The sequence below is a fragment of the Nicotiana tabacum genome, chromosome 6 (assembly GCF_000715075.1).
Source record: "Nicotiana tabacum cultivar K326 chromosome 6, ASM71507v2, whole genome shotgun sequence".
Taxonomy (NCBI): domain Eukaryota; kingdom Viridiplantae; phylum Streptophyta; class Magnoliopsida; order Solanales; family Solanaceae; genus Nicotiana; species Nicotiana tabacum.
In genome coordinates this window covers 112,485,182-112,499,224 of record NC_134085.1, presented here as the reverse complement: position 1 = coordinate 112,499,224, position 14,043 = coordinate 112,485,182, and the positions used below count along the sequence as shown (strand labels likewise).

The window sequence follows — 14,043 nt, the reverse complement described above, 5'->3', positions numbered from 1 at the left end:
CTTCAACATAGGTATAATTCACATCCATAACTTGAAGCTTTATTATCATACTTGCACCTCTGGTGCATACATAATCCGGTGAGAGCTTCGTACTGACTTCTTATGAGGCTAGTATTCTTCTGATGCCCTTATAGCATATGGCTACTGTACTATCTCTCTTGTACCGCTGATATTTAAGAGTGATCCTGTAATGTTCTCAATCATGAGGTCTATAATTTTCTAGGTCCAATAATCAGGCTCCTGATTTACTTAGTTGGTGTAACTCTTTAATTTCCTCCTCCCTCTAATCAACCTTTATGTAGGCTTAATCTATCTTCCGATCTTTAGCTCATGACATTAGTTATTACTTTAGCCTTTCATGGAAGCTATGGAATATCCATGATACCATCTTCTAATAATTCAACCCTTTGTCTATAACCTGGACTTAATTATTTCTTTTAACTTATACCAGAGTCTTCTGCGGATGTATGATTGTCAATCATATATGCTGCATAATACAACAAAATCTTAGGTGCATTCATAATATAATTATCTCAGTATCATTGATCGAATAATTCCTCTCATTCCTTCTCAACTCTCTTTAAATGCAAACAATTATTTTTCCTAGTCGTTTTGCCACTTGTTGCATGAATACTTGGTTTATCTTAGTGCCCACACATATTGGCCACGATAGGTGCCACTTTCTTATGGGGTGCATACAATGTTGTAATAAGACTGTTGTTACAAGACCATTTACTCTTTAGGTCACTGTGCTTAGGTTGAAGCCTTTTTCCTTATTTCCTCAGCTAGTCTTTCGTTGTTGTACTTAAGGAAGACCCCCTGACTCTTGTAAAGCTGCGAGCTTATTATATCGTATTCCCAATAGAATCTTTGATATTAGTACTTACACATTCCTTAGTTACTTACCTCCACACTTATGAGCTCGTACGGTTGCTTCGAAGGCTGAAGTTTTGGCTATCTTCCCAGTGGGACTCTCTTTATTTCCGTAATACTCATACGGTACCTTTAACTATCCCAACTCCTATCTGAATATATCTCAAGTATTGTCATAACTGCGAGGCTGAATCCACTATATTGGGTTTTACTATATTTATCTTGCATGATCTGCTGATTTGTTTGTATCCTCTTGTCTAGCCATAACTAGGCTCTTCCTGAATTAACTATCAACTATTTGCTGGCCCATTCTCATATTGATATTCTACGAGATTTTTCTTGAGTTATTTCCTCTGTCTTATATTACATCTCTCGTTAGCTCCTTATCTATCAATAACATTTCAGGCAGGAACCCTTGATTCCTTTCCTTGATGTCATGTTTGCATAATGTTCCGGAATCGTAGCATATCAGTAGGATTTGAGTAAGTGCAATCTCGTCCTTTTCTAATTTTTATCGCATTCTTCCTTTACCATTCCAAAATTGCTAGAATCACTTAATTATGACTTAATGCCATATTACTCCATATCCCCCTCTTAGGGGAGTACTAAGATTTAGCGCTATAACAATCTACCTATAGATGTTTACCAATTCAGCTTTGGCGTCTTCTCACATCATCGATGACCCTTACATGCCTTGCGGTAATCCTTCTGTACCAAGGATAACAACTTTCCTTACTCGTGAGGGTGACACTTAGTATAGCTAGCACATACAGTCCCTTAAGCTTAACTTTTCTTGCATACCTTGCTTTAGGGAAGCGTCTTCCTAAATAACCCTTCTCCGAATACATCATGTATCTTCTTCTGTTGTCTATTCTATTATCGTTGGAATGCAATCTGAAATTCTCATGATGCTGGCTATTATCAAATCACTTAGTCCCTAATTCATTTTTAGTTTATCTTGTTCACCAGTCCATACTGATTTCTTTTACTCTAGGGTCTAACTTTTCCTTCTGTTAATCACGTTAGAGTTATGAACTTATTTCTCGAAATAAGGATGTGACTGTATGGCCTATACTCTTTTGTTGTCTTAAGGCCCATCACCTTTCATCCCTTTCTTCATATGACTATAGACTCTGTAACACTCTACCGTTGTCATCCATGTATCACATCTCACTCATAATTCTTCCGTATCTCTCTTCGCATTACTCTGCTAATACTGCCTATCCCTTTCTTGTGAAAACTTCAACACGACATTCTTTCGCTTTTAGCTCTCCTTGCTTCATTGATCGTCTCTTCGGGTTTCTAAACGTCCTCACTCTACTAGGGATGAGAGTCATACTTGTGAGCACGTATTTTTTGCCCTATACGAATTACTCCCACAAATTCAAAACAAAACAATTTTTCCCATTGTTTGCAATTTTGTGCATTTTTGTGGTATTTTTTGCATTTGTCTGTGCATGTTATTTTATTTAATTAATGAAAAATATAAAATATGTTTCATTTTCATTTAGGATTTAACTTTGCATTTTCGAATTAAGTAGTAAATTAGTTGTTTTATAAGAATTGGAAAAATCACAAAAAATAGTTTATTTTTGCTTTTTAATTCTTGAATTTTGGTAGTTTTCCTTTAATTTGGTTTTAATTAATAGTAGTAAGTATTGTTTGTAATAATTAATTTGATTAGATAATTTGGATTAGGAATTAATTTAGGTTTATTTTTTTTAATTTTAATTTACAAAGAAATTAAAGAAAACAAAAGAATTGAAAAGGAAATAGAAGAGGAAAAATCTGTTTTGGGCCAAAATCAATTCATTTTCCCCCAGCCCAATTAAAATTCCCAAATACCCGCCCAGCCCCAGCCCAAAATCCACTTCATACCCGGTCCACTCCCCCCATCGACCAAACGACCCCGTTTGAAGGCCCCTCGATCTGGACCGTTGATTTTATTTAATTGGACGGTCTGAAAGTAAGGTCTTTTTAATATTTATATGTCCAAACGCCTACCCCCCATTTTATCTCTCACCTTGCACTCCCAGAGACCCCTTTGTCTCTCTAAATCGCCACCGCCAGCCACCCACCGGAAATCGCCTATGGCGGCGGTCGGCCAACAATCGGCCCCAAAATTACACCCCAGAACCACCTCACTCCCCTATCTCAAATCCCCACTCCGCTGTCTTCAAATTCCCCCAGAACTCCTCGAATATTAGATCGAGAGTGAACCCTAAAACCCCAGAAAATCAAACCGACAAAACGGTTGGGAATTTAAGGTCGAATTTGACCTTAATCGCATGTTTTCAGTCGAGAACACTCAATTAGGGTCTATTTTGGCCAAAATTTGAAGAGTCCTCAAAGATTGGTCCAAGTCGGTTGTTCGTTCAATTTTGTAGGTATTCCCAGCTTTTTCTTTTCCATTGTTTGTATTGTTATCTTCTTTTATTTTTTTCTTTCATTCCGTTTTCTCAAAAATCATCTTTCCATGTTTTTTCTTAGTTCAGTTTTGAAGTTAATTGTTGTTTTCCCTTTTAGGTTGGTTGGATTCATTAGTTTAGTTGTTGCTTAATTTCCTTATTTCTAAATTTTGGGTCGTAGTGGGAGCATTAGTACAAAAGTTCATCTGATTTCAATACTAGTCTGTTTGTCTGTCCTCTAGACTTCTCTATTTGAATTATTGAAATGGACTTGGGTCCAAAGGAAAGGGGTTAGCCCAGAATTAGAATTGAAACAGTTGGGTCAAAATTGACCCATGACCCGTTTGGGTTCAGGGGTAATTTCAGGGGTTAATTTGGGAAGTGTAGGTAAGGAATCTTTTTTGTAACTGCTTGGGAAGCTTCTGGGAAGTGGGATTGGGGATTGTTTTGAAATTCTGAAAACTACTTAGGGGTATTTGAGCTAATATGAAAATTTAAAAAAGGGGCAAAATGCAAAACTAGTTCCTAAGGGCTGCCCTAATGCCTTGCCTATAAAGGCATATCTACTTGGCATTTAAGGGGGACTTTTGAAGAGAAAATAAGGCATAAAAGTCTGAAAATCAAAAACGACTAAGATTTTGGATAGAAAACTATTGTTCCATTGAATTGCTTTCTATAATTCCTGAGGTTTCAAATTTTTGAAGCATCTCTGATTCACATGGATTTGAGGATAGTTTAATCTGGTTTTGAAAACTGATTCTAGGCTAAAAATGAGTTGAATTTTAGATATTATAAAAGTTGGTTTGGGTTTATTGTTTGGAAAACACTATTTTATTGTTGGTTCGAGCTGATTCATGCTCCTGCTGTTTACTACTGTTGCTGTTTCTTCTGGATCTCTAATTCGATTTCTGATTCTATTTTGCCATAATCAGGTACCTGCCTTTGATCTCAAAAATGTAAAGGATGACTCATGTGATGTTTAGAGGAAGAAAATGAAGATTTCTGTTTCATTATATGTCTCTTTTGTTCACTTTCCCATTTGACTCATTGATTCACTCTCTTATTTTAGCATGCTTAGAATAAAGCTATGCTATGAGTAGTGAGACTCATGCCAAAATGTAAATGGAATGATATTTAACGCCTGATGATTCCCATTTGTTTTAATTCTTCAGTTTTTTATTATTATTAGAAGAGTAGTTGATTCTGTATTCCACAATGTGTTGGTAATTTTAGATTACACAAAACGTTCATTAGTTACCAAATTAGAATAGTGAAGTTGAGGCATGAATTTAATTGTTATTTCGGATTGATTAATGTTAGTATTAGAAAGGGCTGTTGATTATGATTAAATGCAAAAGGGCCGTCTGTTGTAGTAAGGACTCAATGTCGAGTCCGGGTCCTTAGCCTTGTCCTTCCAGGTTTTGGGCCCATCGAGCTTTGAAACTTGAAATCATTTGCAAAGACAATTTGTTTGGCTGGTCTGGTCTTTAGGGCCCAACAACTCATCCGTTGATTATTGGATCATCATGAGAGCGGATTGGATCCGAAGTGCATGATATAAAAAGAGTTGTAGGAGATCTAGATTCCTTTTAATGTATGCTGAATATTTTTGAATCCAAAGTTTGAGTCAGGCAACTCAATCCCACAAATCCAAGTTATGAATTGGGCTTACCTTGAGCCCAAAGCTGAAAGGCACTTTTTAAAGGGGTTTGTTCAGTTGCATGTTTGAAGTAGTTTCCCTTTTAGCATTTGATTCATTAATACGATGTGCTTTAGTAAATTAGCCGGGTAGAACCTTTTGGTTAAAAAATAATTAGAATCCTTCAATCTTCCTTATTTAATTAGTGGAGGTGAGCCATGTTAAATAACAAAAATAGTTTATGGCCCTCCGAAATTTAGTTTGAATTCCCTTTTAAAAATAAATTGAGGTGTGCCACGCACAACAAAATCTCAAAATGCGTGGCCCTCATTTAATTAATCTTGTTTAATCATTAGAATTCGAGGTGCGCCATTTAGCAAATTTTCATGGCCCTCGCAAAGTTAAAAATGCGTAATTATTTTAGGCGCGTTATTTTAATAACATTACCTTCCTAAACTAGGGTGTACATTTCATGTGACCCAAATCCAAATCTCAACAACGTTGAATAAAATGTGTTTCGGATTGCGGGTGCATTTCATGTGGCGTAGTCCAAAGACATGTTTTAGATGACGTTAAATTTTTGTTAAAATGAATAAAAGCGGTTTTAAGGTTAAAATGCACATAGGTTCAAAACGTCTTAAAATCATATAATTACGCCAATTATAGCAGTTGAGCGACCGTGCTAGAACCACAGAACTCGAAAATGCCTAACACCTTCTCCCGGGTTAACAGAATTCCTTACCCATATTTTTGGTTCGCGGACTGTAAAATAGAGTCAATCTTCTCCTCGATTCGGGATTTAACTGGTGATTTGGGACACCATAAATCTCCCAAGTGGCGAATCTAAATTTCTTAATTTAAACAATTCCGTTTCGATTGTCACTTTAATTGGTAAAACTCCCTTATACTCCCTTCTTCGGGGTGTAGTAAAAAAGGAGGTGTAACAATACTAAGGTAATATTTATCCTTTTCCAGGATTTCAGTGCCTATCTTTGTAATGCTCATATCTAGCTATACTATTTTAGAGTCTCACAAGGAGATGTATTAGCACATTTGCAATATTCTTCAGAAATGTCAACTGACGCTAACAATCCATCCATCATTTTGGGTCACTCTAATCCCAGCCGGATCCTGATTTCCATCTTTCTCTTATACTACTTATGTTAGCCCCCATGGGGCATAAATGAGATAGGTGTGGCCAATTGTACGTACCTCTGTTATTGTTGAAGGTAACTCAAAAGTCTTATATTCCTTTGCTTGAATTGTGAATACTGTTAATCTTCATTAACTGGGCGCCTCGTACCCTTCTTCACCTTGCTTCTTTCACTTGTTGAAACATGTATCTACCTTCTGATTTTCTCGTTGCTTTCTTTTATAAGGGTGGATAGATACTCATGCCTTAAGGATCCTTATCAAGAAGATTACACGTCTTAGTGCACACATGATCTGGTGAAGATCGTATATTTACTCATCATAAGCATCACATAAAATCGAGTTCCTCTAACTCAACTGTTCCATAGAGATATGTCTTACCAACCGTCTTTCTGGACGTAAGCATCATCGTATTATGTCTAAGATAGAGTTTAGAAAATTAAGTTCTTACAACTGAGCTCTACCACACGATCTAGAGTAAGAAAAAAGAGTGATAGTCCTAAATGCCCTGTAGCCTCCTGCTTATAAGTGTGGTGCACGACACACCTATAAACAAGACTCTACTAGACACGGCTTGTAGATTCCCTAAGAAAGAACTGCTTTGATACCACTTTTGTCACAACCCAAACCGATGGGCCGCGATGGGCACCCGGTACCTTACTCAAACGAGTACCAACATAATGTATCTTTTCATGTCATACTGGCATAGATAATTGAGCCAGAAGGCTACCGTGAGATAAGTAGAATACATCATGTGATACCAACTTATACGTAAGACATACGGGCCTATATGACCAAAATAACCACTAGTATACTAAACATAGACTGACAAGGCCATACAATCTTTTACGTACATGACTCTGTTTACAAGCCTCTAAGAATACATAATTTTCATAAAGGTCGGGATAGAGTCCCTCCATACCAAACAATACACGTCTAAGTCATACTGCCCAAACAAGCAACTCCGAAGCAAATAGAGCGCACCAAATCTTTTGCTGAGCTGATAGCCTACTTGGAGGGATCTCAACCTATTTATCGGGACCTGCAGACATGAAATGCAGCGTCCCCAAGCAAAAGAGACGTCAGTACGAATAATGTACCAAGTATGAAAGGCACATAAATAAGTATGTAACAGACATGGAAGAAATATAGAGTAAATGACTCAACCTGTAAGTCTGGATAACTCTGTAATTCATGAAATAATTATAGTGTCATGCATATGTGTATGAATGCCATGTCATGCATAGGTACATGTGTTCATAACATCATCAAGCCTCTAAGGGAATCTCTATCATATTATCTCGGCCACTGTGGGCAAAATCATCAATGTATACCAGCTGATCAGGTGGTGGTACGTATATAATGCCATAACCTTTCCCATATCCCATATATATATATATATATATATATATATGCCTATATAACGCCATCCGGTCATGGGTCAATGTGCATGTATAAATGCATGAAATGCATATAAAATACGTTAATAAAATCTCTTGGTACATTATAACACCATTATGCCTCTGATTTATATCATGAAATAAACTTTACCAACTTATGTATTTTTGAGACCCATGAATAGGTGATAGAATAATATGACACATGGGAGAATAAGAATATACACATCTCTAGCATTTCTACAAATAAAGTAATTTATGAAAGTTGTGGATTTGCTCGTTTCGCTTGTGTGGTATAGATCATGCCAAAAATAAAAAAGGGATAGCCTTAACATACCTGAATCATATCTCTTGACAATCCCTTTAACACCCATTGATTGTGACAATACGTAGCGGCGGATCGAAGTAGGGAAAAATCCATATGATATTCTTGAGAAAGATTATACTGTGCTCCCTTAGAATCACAAAATCCTGTTGCTACTACGCTACGAAGTCTCATATGAATTCTTGGTGAAGTGATTCACGTTACTAGTGAAAACTATGATTTTTTGTTGAAGTATTTCATAGCTGATCCGTATGACTTCATAAACATGAATGAATTTCTTTAGAAATGTCCCTTTTTCTATAGTGTGTGGGCCCCACTTAATAATGCTTACATTAGCCACCCAAATCCCTTAGAATGTCATCTAGCAATGTGACTAAAGAGTCACTTAAATCAATATTCTTGGGCTGCCACGTTTGGGAGGGTTTATTAATCCTTATCAAAAGTATTAATTATTCACTAATTCATTATTTAACTAATTAATCTCACATTAACCAATTACCCATATAATTAAGAATTATCTCAAATTACTTAAAATATTACTCACTTTTAACACACCTTATACACCTTACTATCATGGTCATGTGATACCTTGTATGGTACTAGTCCATAAATACCGGTTATTTTAGCTCGGGCTGTATTTTATCCCAATATGTTAAACTTCAATGAAATTCATTTCCTTCGATTTGCTTACCCTCTCAACTTCACGAATTTACTCATCACTTGTTTGAAATAGCATAATGCTTATAATCTCAAAATAATCCCATTCCCGAACTTACGTTGATTAACTTACGACGAAACTTTAACGTATGAAAATGCAGGATGTAATATCTCATTTCCCAGCTTTCATCAATTTGCTTATGTCATACTTTTACGTATGAAAACATGGGGTGTAACATTTCCATGACTATGTTTTCCGTATCATAGTTAGATTATCACTTCTTTAACTGTTCGCCTTCATATCTATGGATTATTTTGGAGTTTTAGAATTCTGAAAGTTGAGATGAATTATCATTACACTAAGATTGAAGTGAAATAACTTCCTACCTTATTTTGCTATTTGGATTTATGTTGTTGCTTGGTGAGGAAGAGTGAGCACGAAGGGTGTTGTCGTGCGTTATTTGCATACAATATCATTTATTTGAGAGATTGTGAGGATTAAAGCACGAAGGGTGATGTCGTGCATTTGATTGCTTATTATCCTTTATCACATTAAATGAGGTTGAGAGTAAAAGCACGAAGGGTGATGCCGTGCCATTTTATTTATGATATTACATGATGAGGACGAGAGTAAAAGCACGAAGGGTGATACCGTGCCATTATTGATTTCATTGCTTTACTTGATTTTCCAGTTTGATGATTTAATTAGTTGCATTATTATTGTTTTTTGAAAAAATGTTATTCGGTGATTTTGTACTTGTCATTCTTATCGTGCTCCCCTTTCTACATGTCCCCTCCCAGTGAATATTTTAATTGTCCTACTTGTTATTTTGTTACTTTATGTATATACCTGTACAAGATTTACATAGGTTTCTTGTCATAGCCTCGTCACCATGTCGTCGGTGTTAGGATCGATACTTATGGAGTACACTAGGTCAGTTGTACTCATTCTACACTTTTGCACTTCTTGTACAGATACTGGTGTTGGTCCCAGCGGCGTCTAGTGGTGTTTATGCTCGGATTCAGCTATATTGGGGACTTGAGGTATAGCTGCACGACGTCCGTAGCCCTGAAGTCCCCTTCTTTAGCCACTTTACTGTTTATTTAGTTTCAAACAGTTGTACCTTGTTTCAGATCGTATATGTAGTATTCTAACTGCTCATGTGCTTGTGGCTCCAAATTTCCGGGAGTAGCTAGCATCACGTCATTTCTGTTAACACTGTGTTAATTTCTAAGTTTATTAATCATTAATATCTACTTTGTAATAATTATTAAAGACTAGTTAATTAATTTAATAACGTCGGCTTGCGTAGCAAATAGATGTTAGGCGTCATCATGGTCCCAAGGTTGGAAATTCCGCATCGTGAAAAGTTGGTCTCAGAGCACTAGATTGTATAGGTCTCACGAGTCATGAGCAAGCTTAGTAGAGTCTGGAGGATCGATACGGAGACGTCTGTACTTATCTTCTAGAGGCTATAGAGCTTTAGGAAAATTTTGCTTCTTTTTTTCTCTATCGTGCCATTTTATTCTAGGTTTGAATCATTCCATTCTTGTTCTCTCGCAGATGGTGAGGACATGCACAGTATCCACGATGGGTCAGAAGCCGTAGTCCCATATTGCTACCACTACTAGGGGTAGAGGCTGGGGCCGAGGTCGATCCAGTGGCAGAGGTGGAGGCAAAGCTCAACCTAGAGCATGTGCAGTAGCACCTCTTCTGGAGCCCCAGATCCAGCAGGAGGAGGAGGTTCCTGTTCAGACCATGCCATTTGGACTAGCTCAAGTCTTGGAGGGGTTTATTACTACCCTGGTACTTCAGGATGCTCTAGTCTGCTTGGTGAGCCTTATAGAGAACATGGCCCAGACTAGTGCATTTCTGGTGGCACCAACTATCTCTCAGGCTGGGGGAGAAGCACAGACTCCCATTACTCACACACCAGAGCAGATGGCTCAAAAATATCAAACTCTGGCAGTTCTGCAAGTTGGAGTGGCTCAGCGATAGATCGAGGAGAGGCCCGCTATGTCTTATGAGGTATTGATGAGATTAGACAAGTTCACAAAGTTATTTCCTATTCACTTTGGTGGCACACCTTCTGAGGACCAACATGATTTCATTGACTGTTGCCATGAGGTGTTGTGCAACATGGGTATTGTGGAGCTCAATAGAGTCGACTTTGTAGTATTTCAGATGACCGGTTCTGCCAAGAGGTGGTGGCAGGATTATGAGCAGGGCAGACTAGCATGTTCACCGCCAATCACTTAGGATCAATTTTTGCAGCTATTTTTGGAGAAGTTCATTCATTTTACTCTGAGAAAGGAGTACCACATGCAATTTGATCGCCTTCAGCTAGGTAGCATGACTGTTACCCAATATGAGACTAGATTCGTAGATTTAGCTTGCCATGTAGTTGAATTGCTTCCTACTGAATGGGAGAGACTGAGGAGACTCATTGATGGTCTTGATTTTGGTATCAGGATACAGATGGCCAAGGAGACTAGGGATGATATTCTTTCTAGCGGGAAGTAAAGATTGCTAGACGGATCGAGATGATTCATAGTCAGGTAGGAATGTGGTATATGAGAAGAGACCTCATCACTTTGGTAGTTTTAGTGGTGCCTCGTTTGGAGGCAGAAGTTCATTTGGTAGAGGCCATCTTTCCAGGTCAATTCAGTCAGCGGTTCAGGTATCCCATGGTGCTTTGGGTAGTCGTGGTTCTTATGGGTCTCATCCTGAGCAGCTAGCCTACAACGCATCTTCAACTCCTATTAGTGCACATCTGATCTAGAGTTATCAGGGTAGTTATGCAGGTCGACAGGGTCAGTTTCAGGGTTAGCAGTCACAGCAACTGAGGACTATTTATACTTGGGGAGATCTGAGGCACGTCATGAGATTTTGCCCTAGGTCACATGGCAACATGCCACAATAGGGTTCTCGTTCCATGGTTCTGGCACCGGTTGCTCCACTGCTCGCTCATCTAGTTAGAGGTGGGGGTTAGGATACTAGAGGTAGAGGTCAGGCCATTAGAGGTGGAGGTAAGGCCATTAGAGGTGGAGGCCAGCCAACTAAAGGCCGTCGGAGATGCGAAGGTCAGAGTGGTGGGGCCCAACCCTATTTTTATGCATTTTTAGCCAGACTTAAGGAAGAATCATCTAATGTTGTCATCACATATTGTTCCGATTTGCCATAAAGATGCTCAATTTTATTCGATCCGAACTCTACTTATTCATATATGTCATCCTATTTTGCTTCACATCTGGTTATGCCTCGTGATTCTTTGAGTGCTCCTATCTATGTGTCCATGCTCGTGGGAGATTCTATTGTGGTAGATCGTGTTTATTACTTGTATGTGGTTTCTATAGGGAACTTTGAGACTAGGGTAGATCTCTTACTTCTTGATATGGTGGAATTTGATGTTATCTTGGGCATGGATTGGCTGTCACCTTGTCACGCTATTTTGGATTGTCACGCTAAGACTGTGACATTATCCTTGCCAGGGTTTCCTCGATTAGAGGGGAGAGGGACTCCTGACCATTCCACTAGAAGGGTTATTTCTTATGTGAATGCTCGGCGTATGGTCAAGAAGGGATGTCTCGCATATTTGGCCTATATCCTTGATCCTAGTGCGGAGGTTCCTCCATGGATTTAGCACCAGTTGTGCGTGAGTTCCCAGAGGTGTTTCCTATATATTTTGTCAGGAATGCCACTCGATAGAGATATTGACTTCTGCATTGATCTGGTTCTGGGAACTCAACCCATTTCTACCGCACCATACTGTATGGACCCAGTTGAATTGAAGGAATTGAAGGAACAACTGCAAGATTTGGTTGAAAATGGATTTATTAGACCTAGTTTCTTGCCTTGGGGGTGAATCAATGTTGTTTGTGAAGAAGAAGGATGGAATGATGGGGATGTGTATAGATTATCGGCAGTTGAACAACATCACTATCAAGAACAAGTATCCTTTGCCGAGGATTGATGAATTATTTTATCAGCTTTAGGATGTCAAAATATTTTAGAAGATTGACTTGAGATCTGGCTACTCTAGTTGAATATTAGGGCATCTGATGACCCTAAGACAGCTTTTCGGACTCGGTGTGGTCACTACGAGTTCTTAGTGATGTTATTTGGTTTGACTAATGCCCAACAACATTTATGGATTTGATGAGCCGGGTATTCAAGCCCTATTTTGATTCTTTGGTGATCGCATTCATTGACAATATTTTGGTTTACTCCTGTAGTCGAGAGGAGCATGAACAACATCTTCGGGTCGTACTCAGACCTTGAGGGATAGTCTGTTATATGTCAAGTTTTCAAAATGAGAGTTTTGGTTGGACTCGATTGCTTTTTTGGGCCATGTTGTATCTTCCGAGGGCATTAAAGTGGATCTTAGGAAGATTGAGGCAGCTCAGAACTAGCCTAGACCTACTTCAACTATAGAGAATCGGACTATTTGTTCTTCCTCCGGCACACATCGTCGGATCACACCATCGATATATATCCAAAAGAGATACAACTCATCCCAATAATAGTCGAGGCAATCTTGTTTCAGCTTCTTCTTTTGGTTTAAAGAGAACTCATTCGATACAATGCCGCTCACAAGATAGTTTGCTAAATCGGCAAACCATGGAATCCCGATCTTTGAAACGGGGAGTTGCTCGTCGGGAAATGAATCATTGATCTCAAGGCCATCATGTGGCCTCCCCTCCTCCTCCAATCAGGACAAGTGATCCGCCACTTGATTTTCACTACCCTTGCGGTCTTGAATCCCTAGATCAAACTCTTGCAATAGAAGCACCCACCGCATTAACCTTGCCTTAGAATCTTTCTTGCTCATCAAATACCGAAGCGCTGCATGGTCAATGCGAACAATCACCTTAGTACCTATCAAATACGGCCGGAACTTCTCCATAGCAAAAACAATATCAAATAGCTCCTTTTTGGTCACTACGTAGTTGACTTGGGCATCATTCATGGTCTTGCTAGCATAGTAGAATGGATGGAAGATTTTGTTGATTCTTTACCTAAACACCGCTCCAACCACAACATCACTAGCCTCACACATGAGCTCAAAAAGCAAGATCCAATCCGGCACAGTGATAATAGGAGTAGTAGTCAACTTGAACTTAAGCAACTCGAATGCCTTCATACAATCTTTATTGAAATAGAACTTGGAATCCTTCTCCAAAAGTTTGCACAATGGGTTCACCACCTTGGAAAAGTCCTTGATGAATTGGCGATAGAAACCTGCATGACCCAAGAAGCTCCTCACTCCCTTCACGGATGTAGGGGGAGGGGGTTTGGAAATTGTCGTGCCCCCTTTTTTCCATCCGCGAAGAGAAGTCTGGGTTTCGACATTTATGGGGGTAATAACTCGTTTCCTTTTGGGATTTGGGTATTTGAAGAGTCGTCACCTAACGGATTATGGTGCGTTAGGGCACCTAGAGCGATTAACTCTTGGATTGGTTTGCATTACCGAAGATTTAGGGTAAGGGCTCGAAATAACCTTGAAGGGAAGGTGTTAGGCACCCCTCTCGGTCCACAATGGTAGGTCCCGACCGGACTTATACTTATGAACTAGTCCATTAACAAATAAA

General features: G+C 38.8%; 1 pseudogene; it reads right to left on the bottom strand.

Moving 5' to 3' along the window:
- Positions 1–10,217, bottom strand: part of LOC142181992 (histone-lysine N-methyltransferase, H3 lysine-9 specific SUVH5-like) — a 29,669-nt pseudogene extending 19,452 nt beyond the window's left edge.
- Between the last annotated feature and the right edge of the window lie 3,826 nt (positions 10,218–14,043).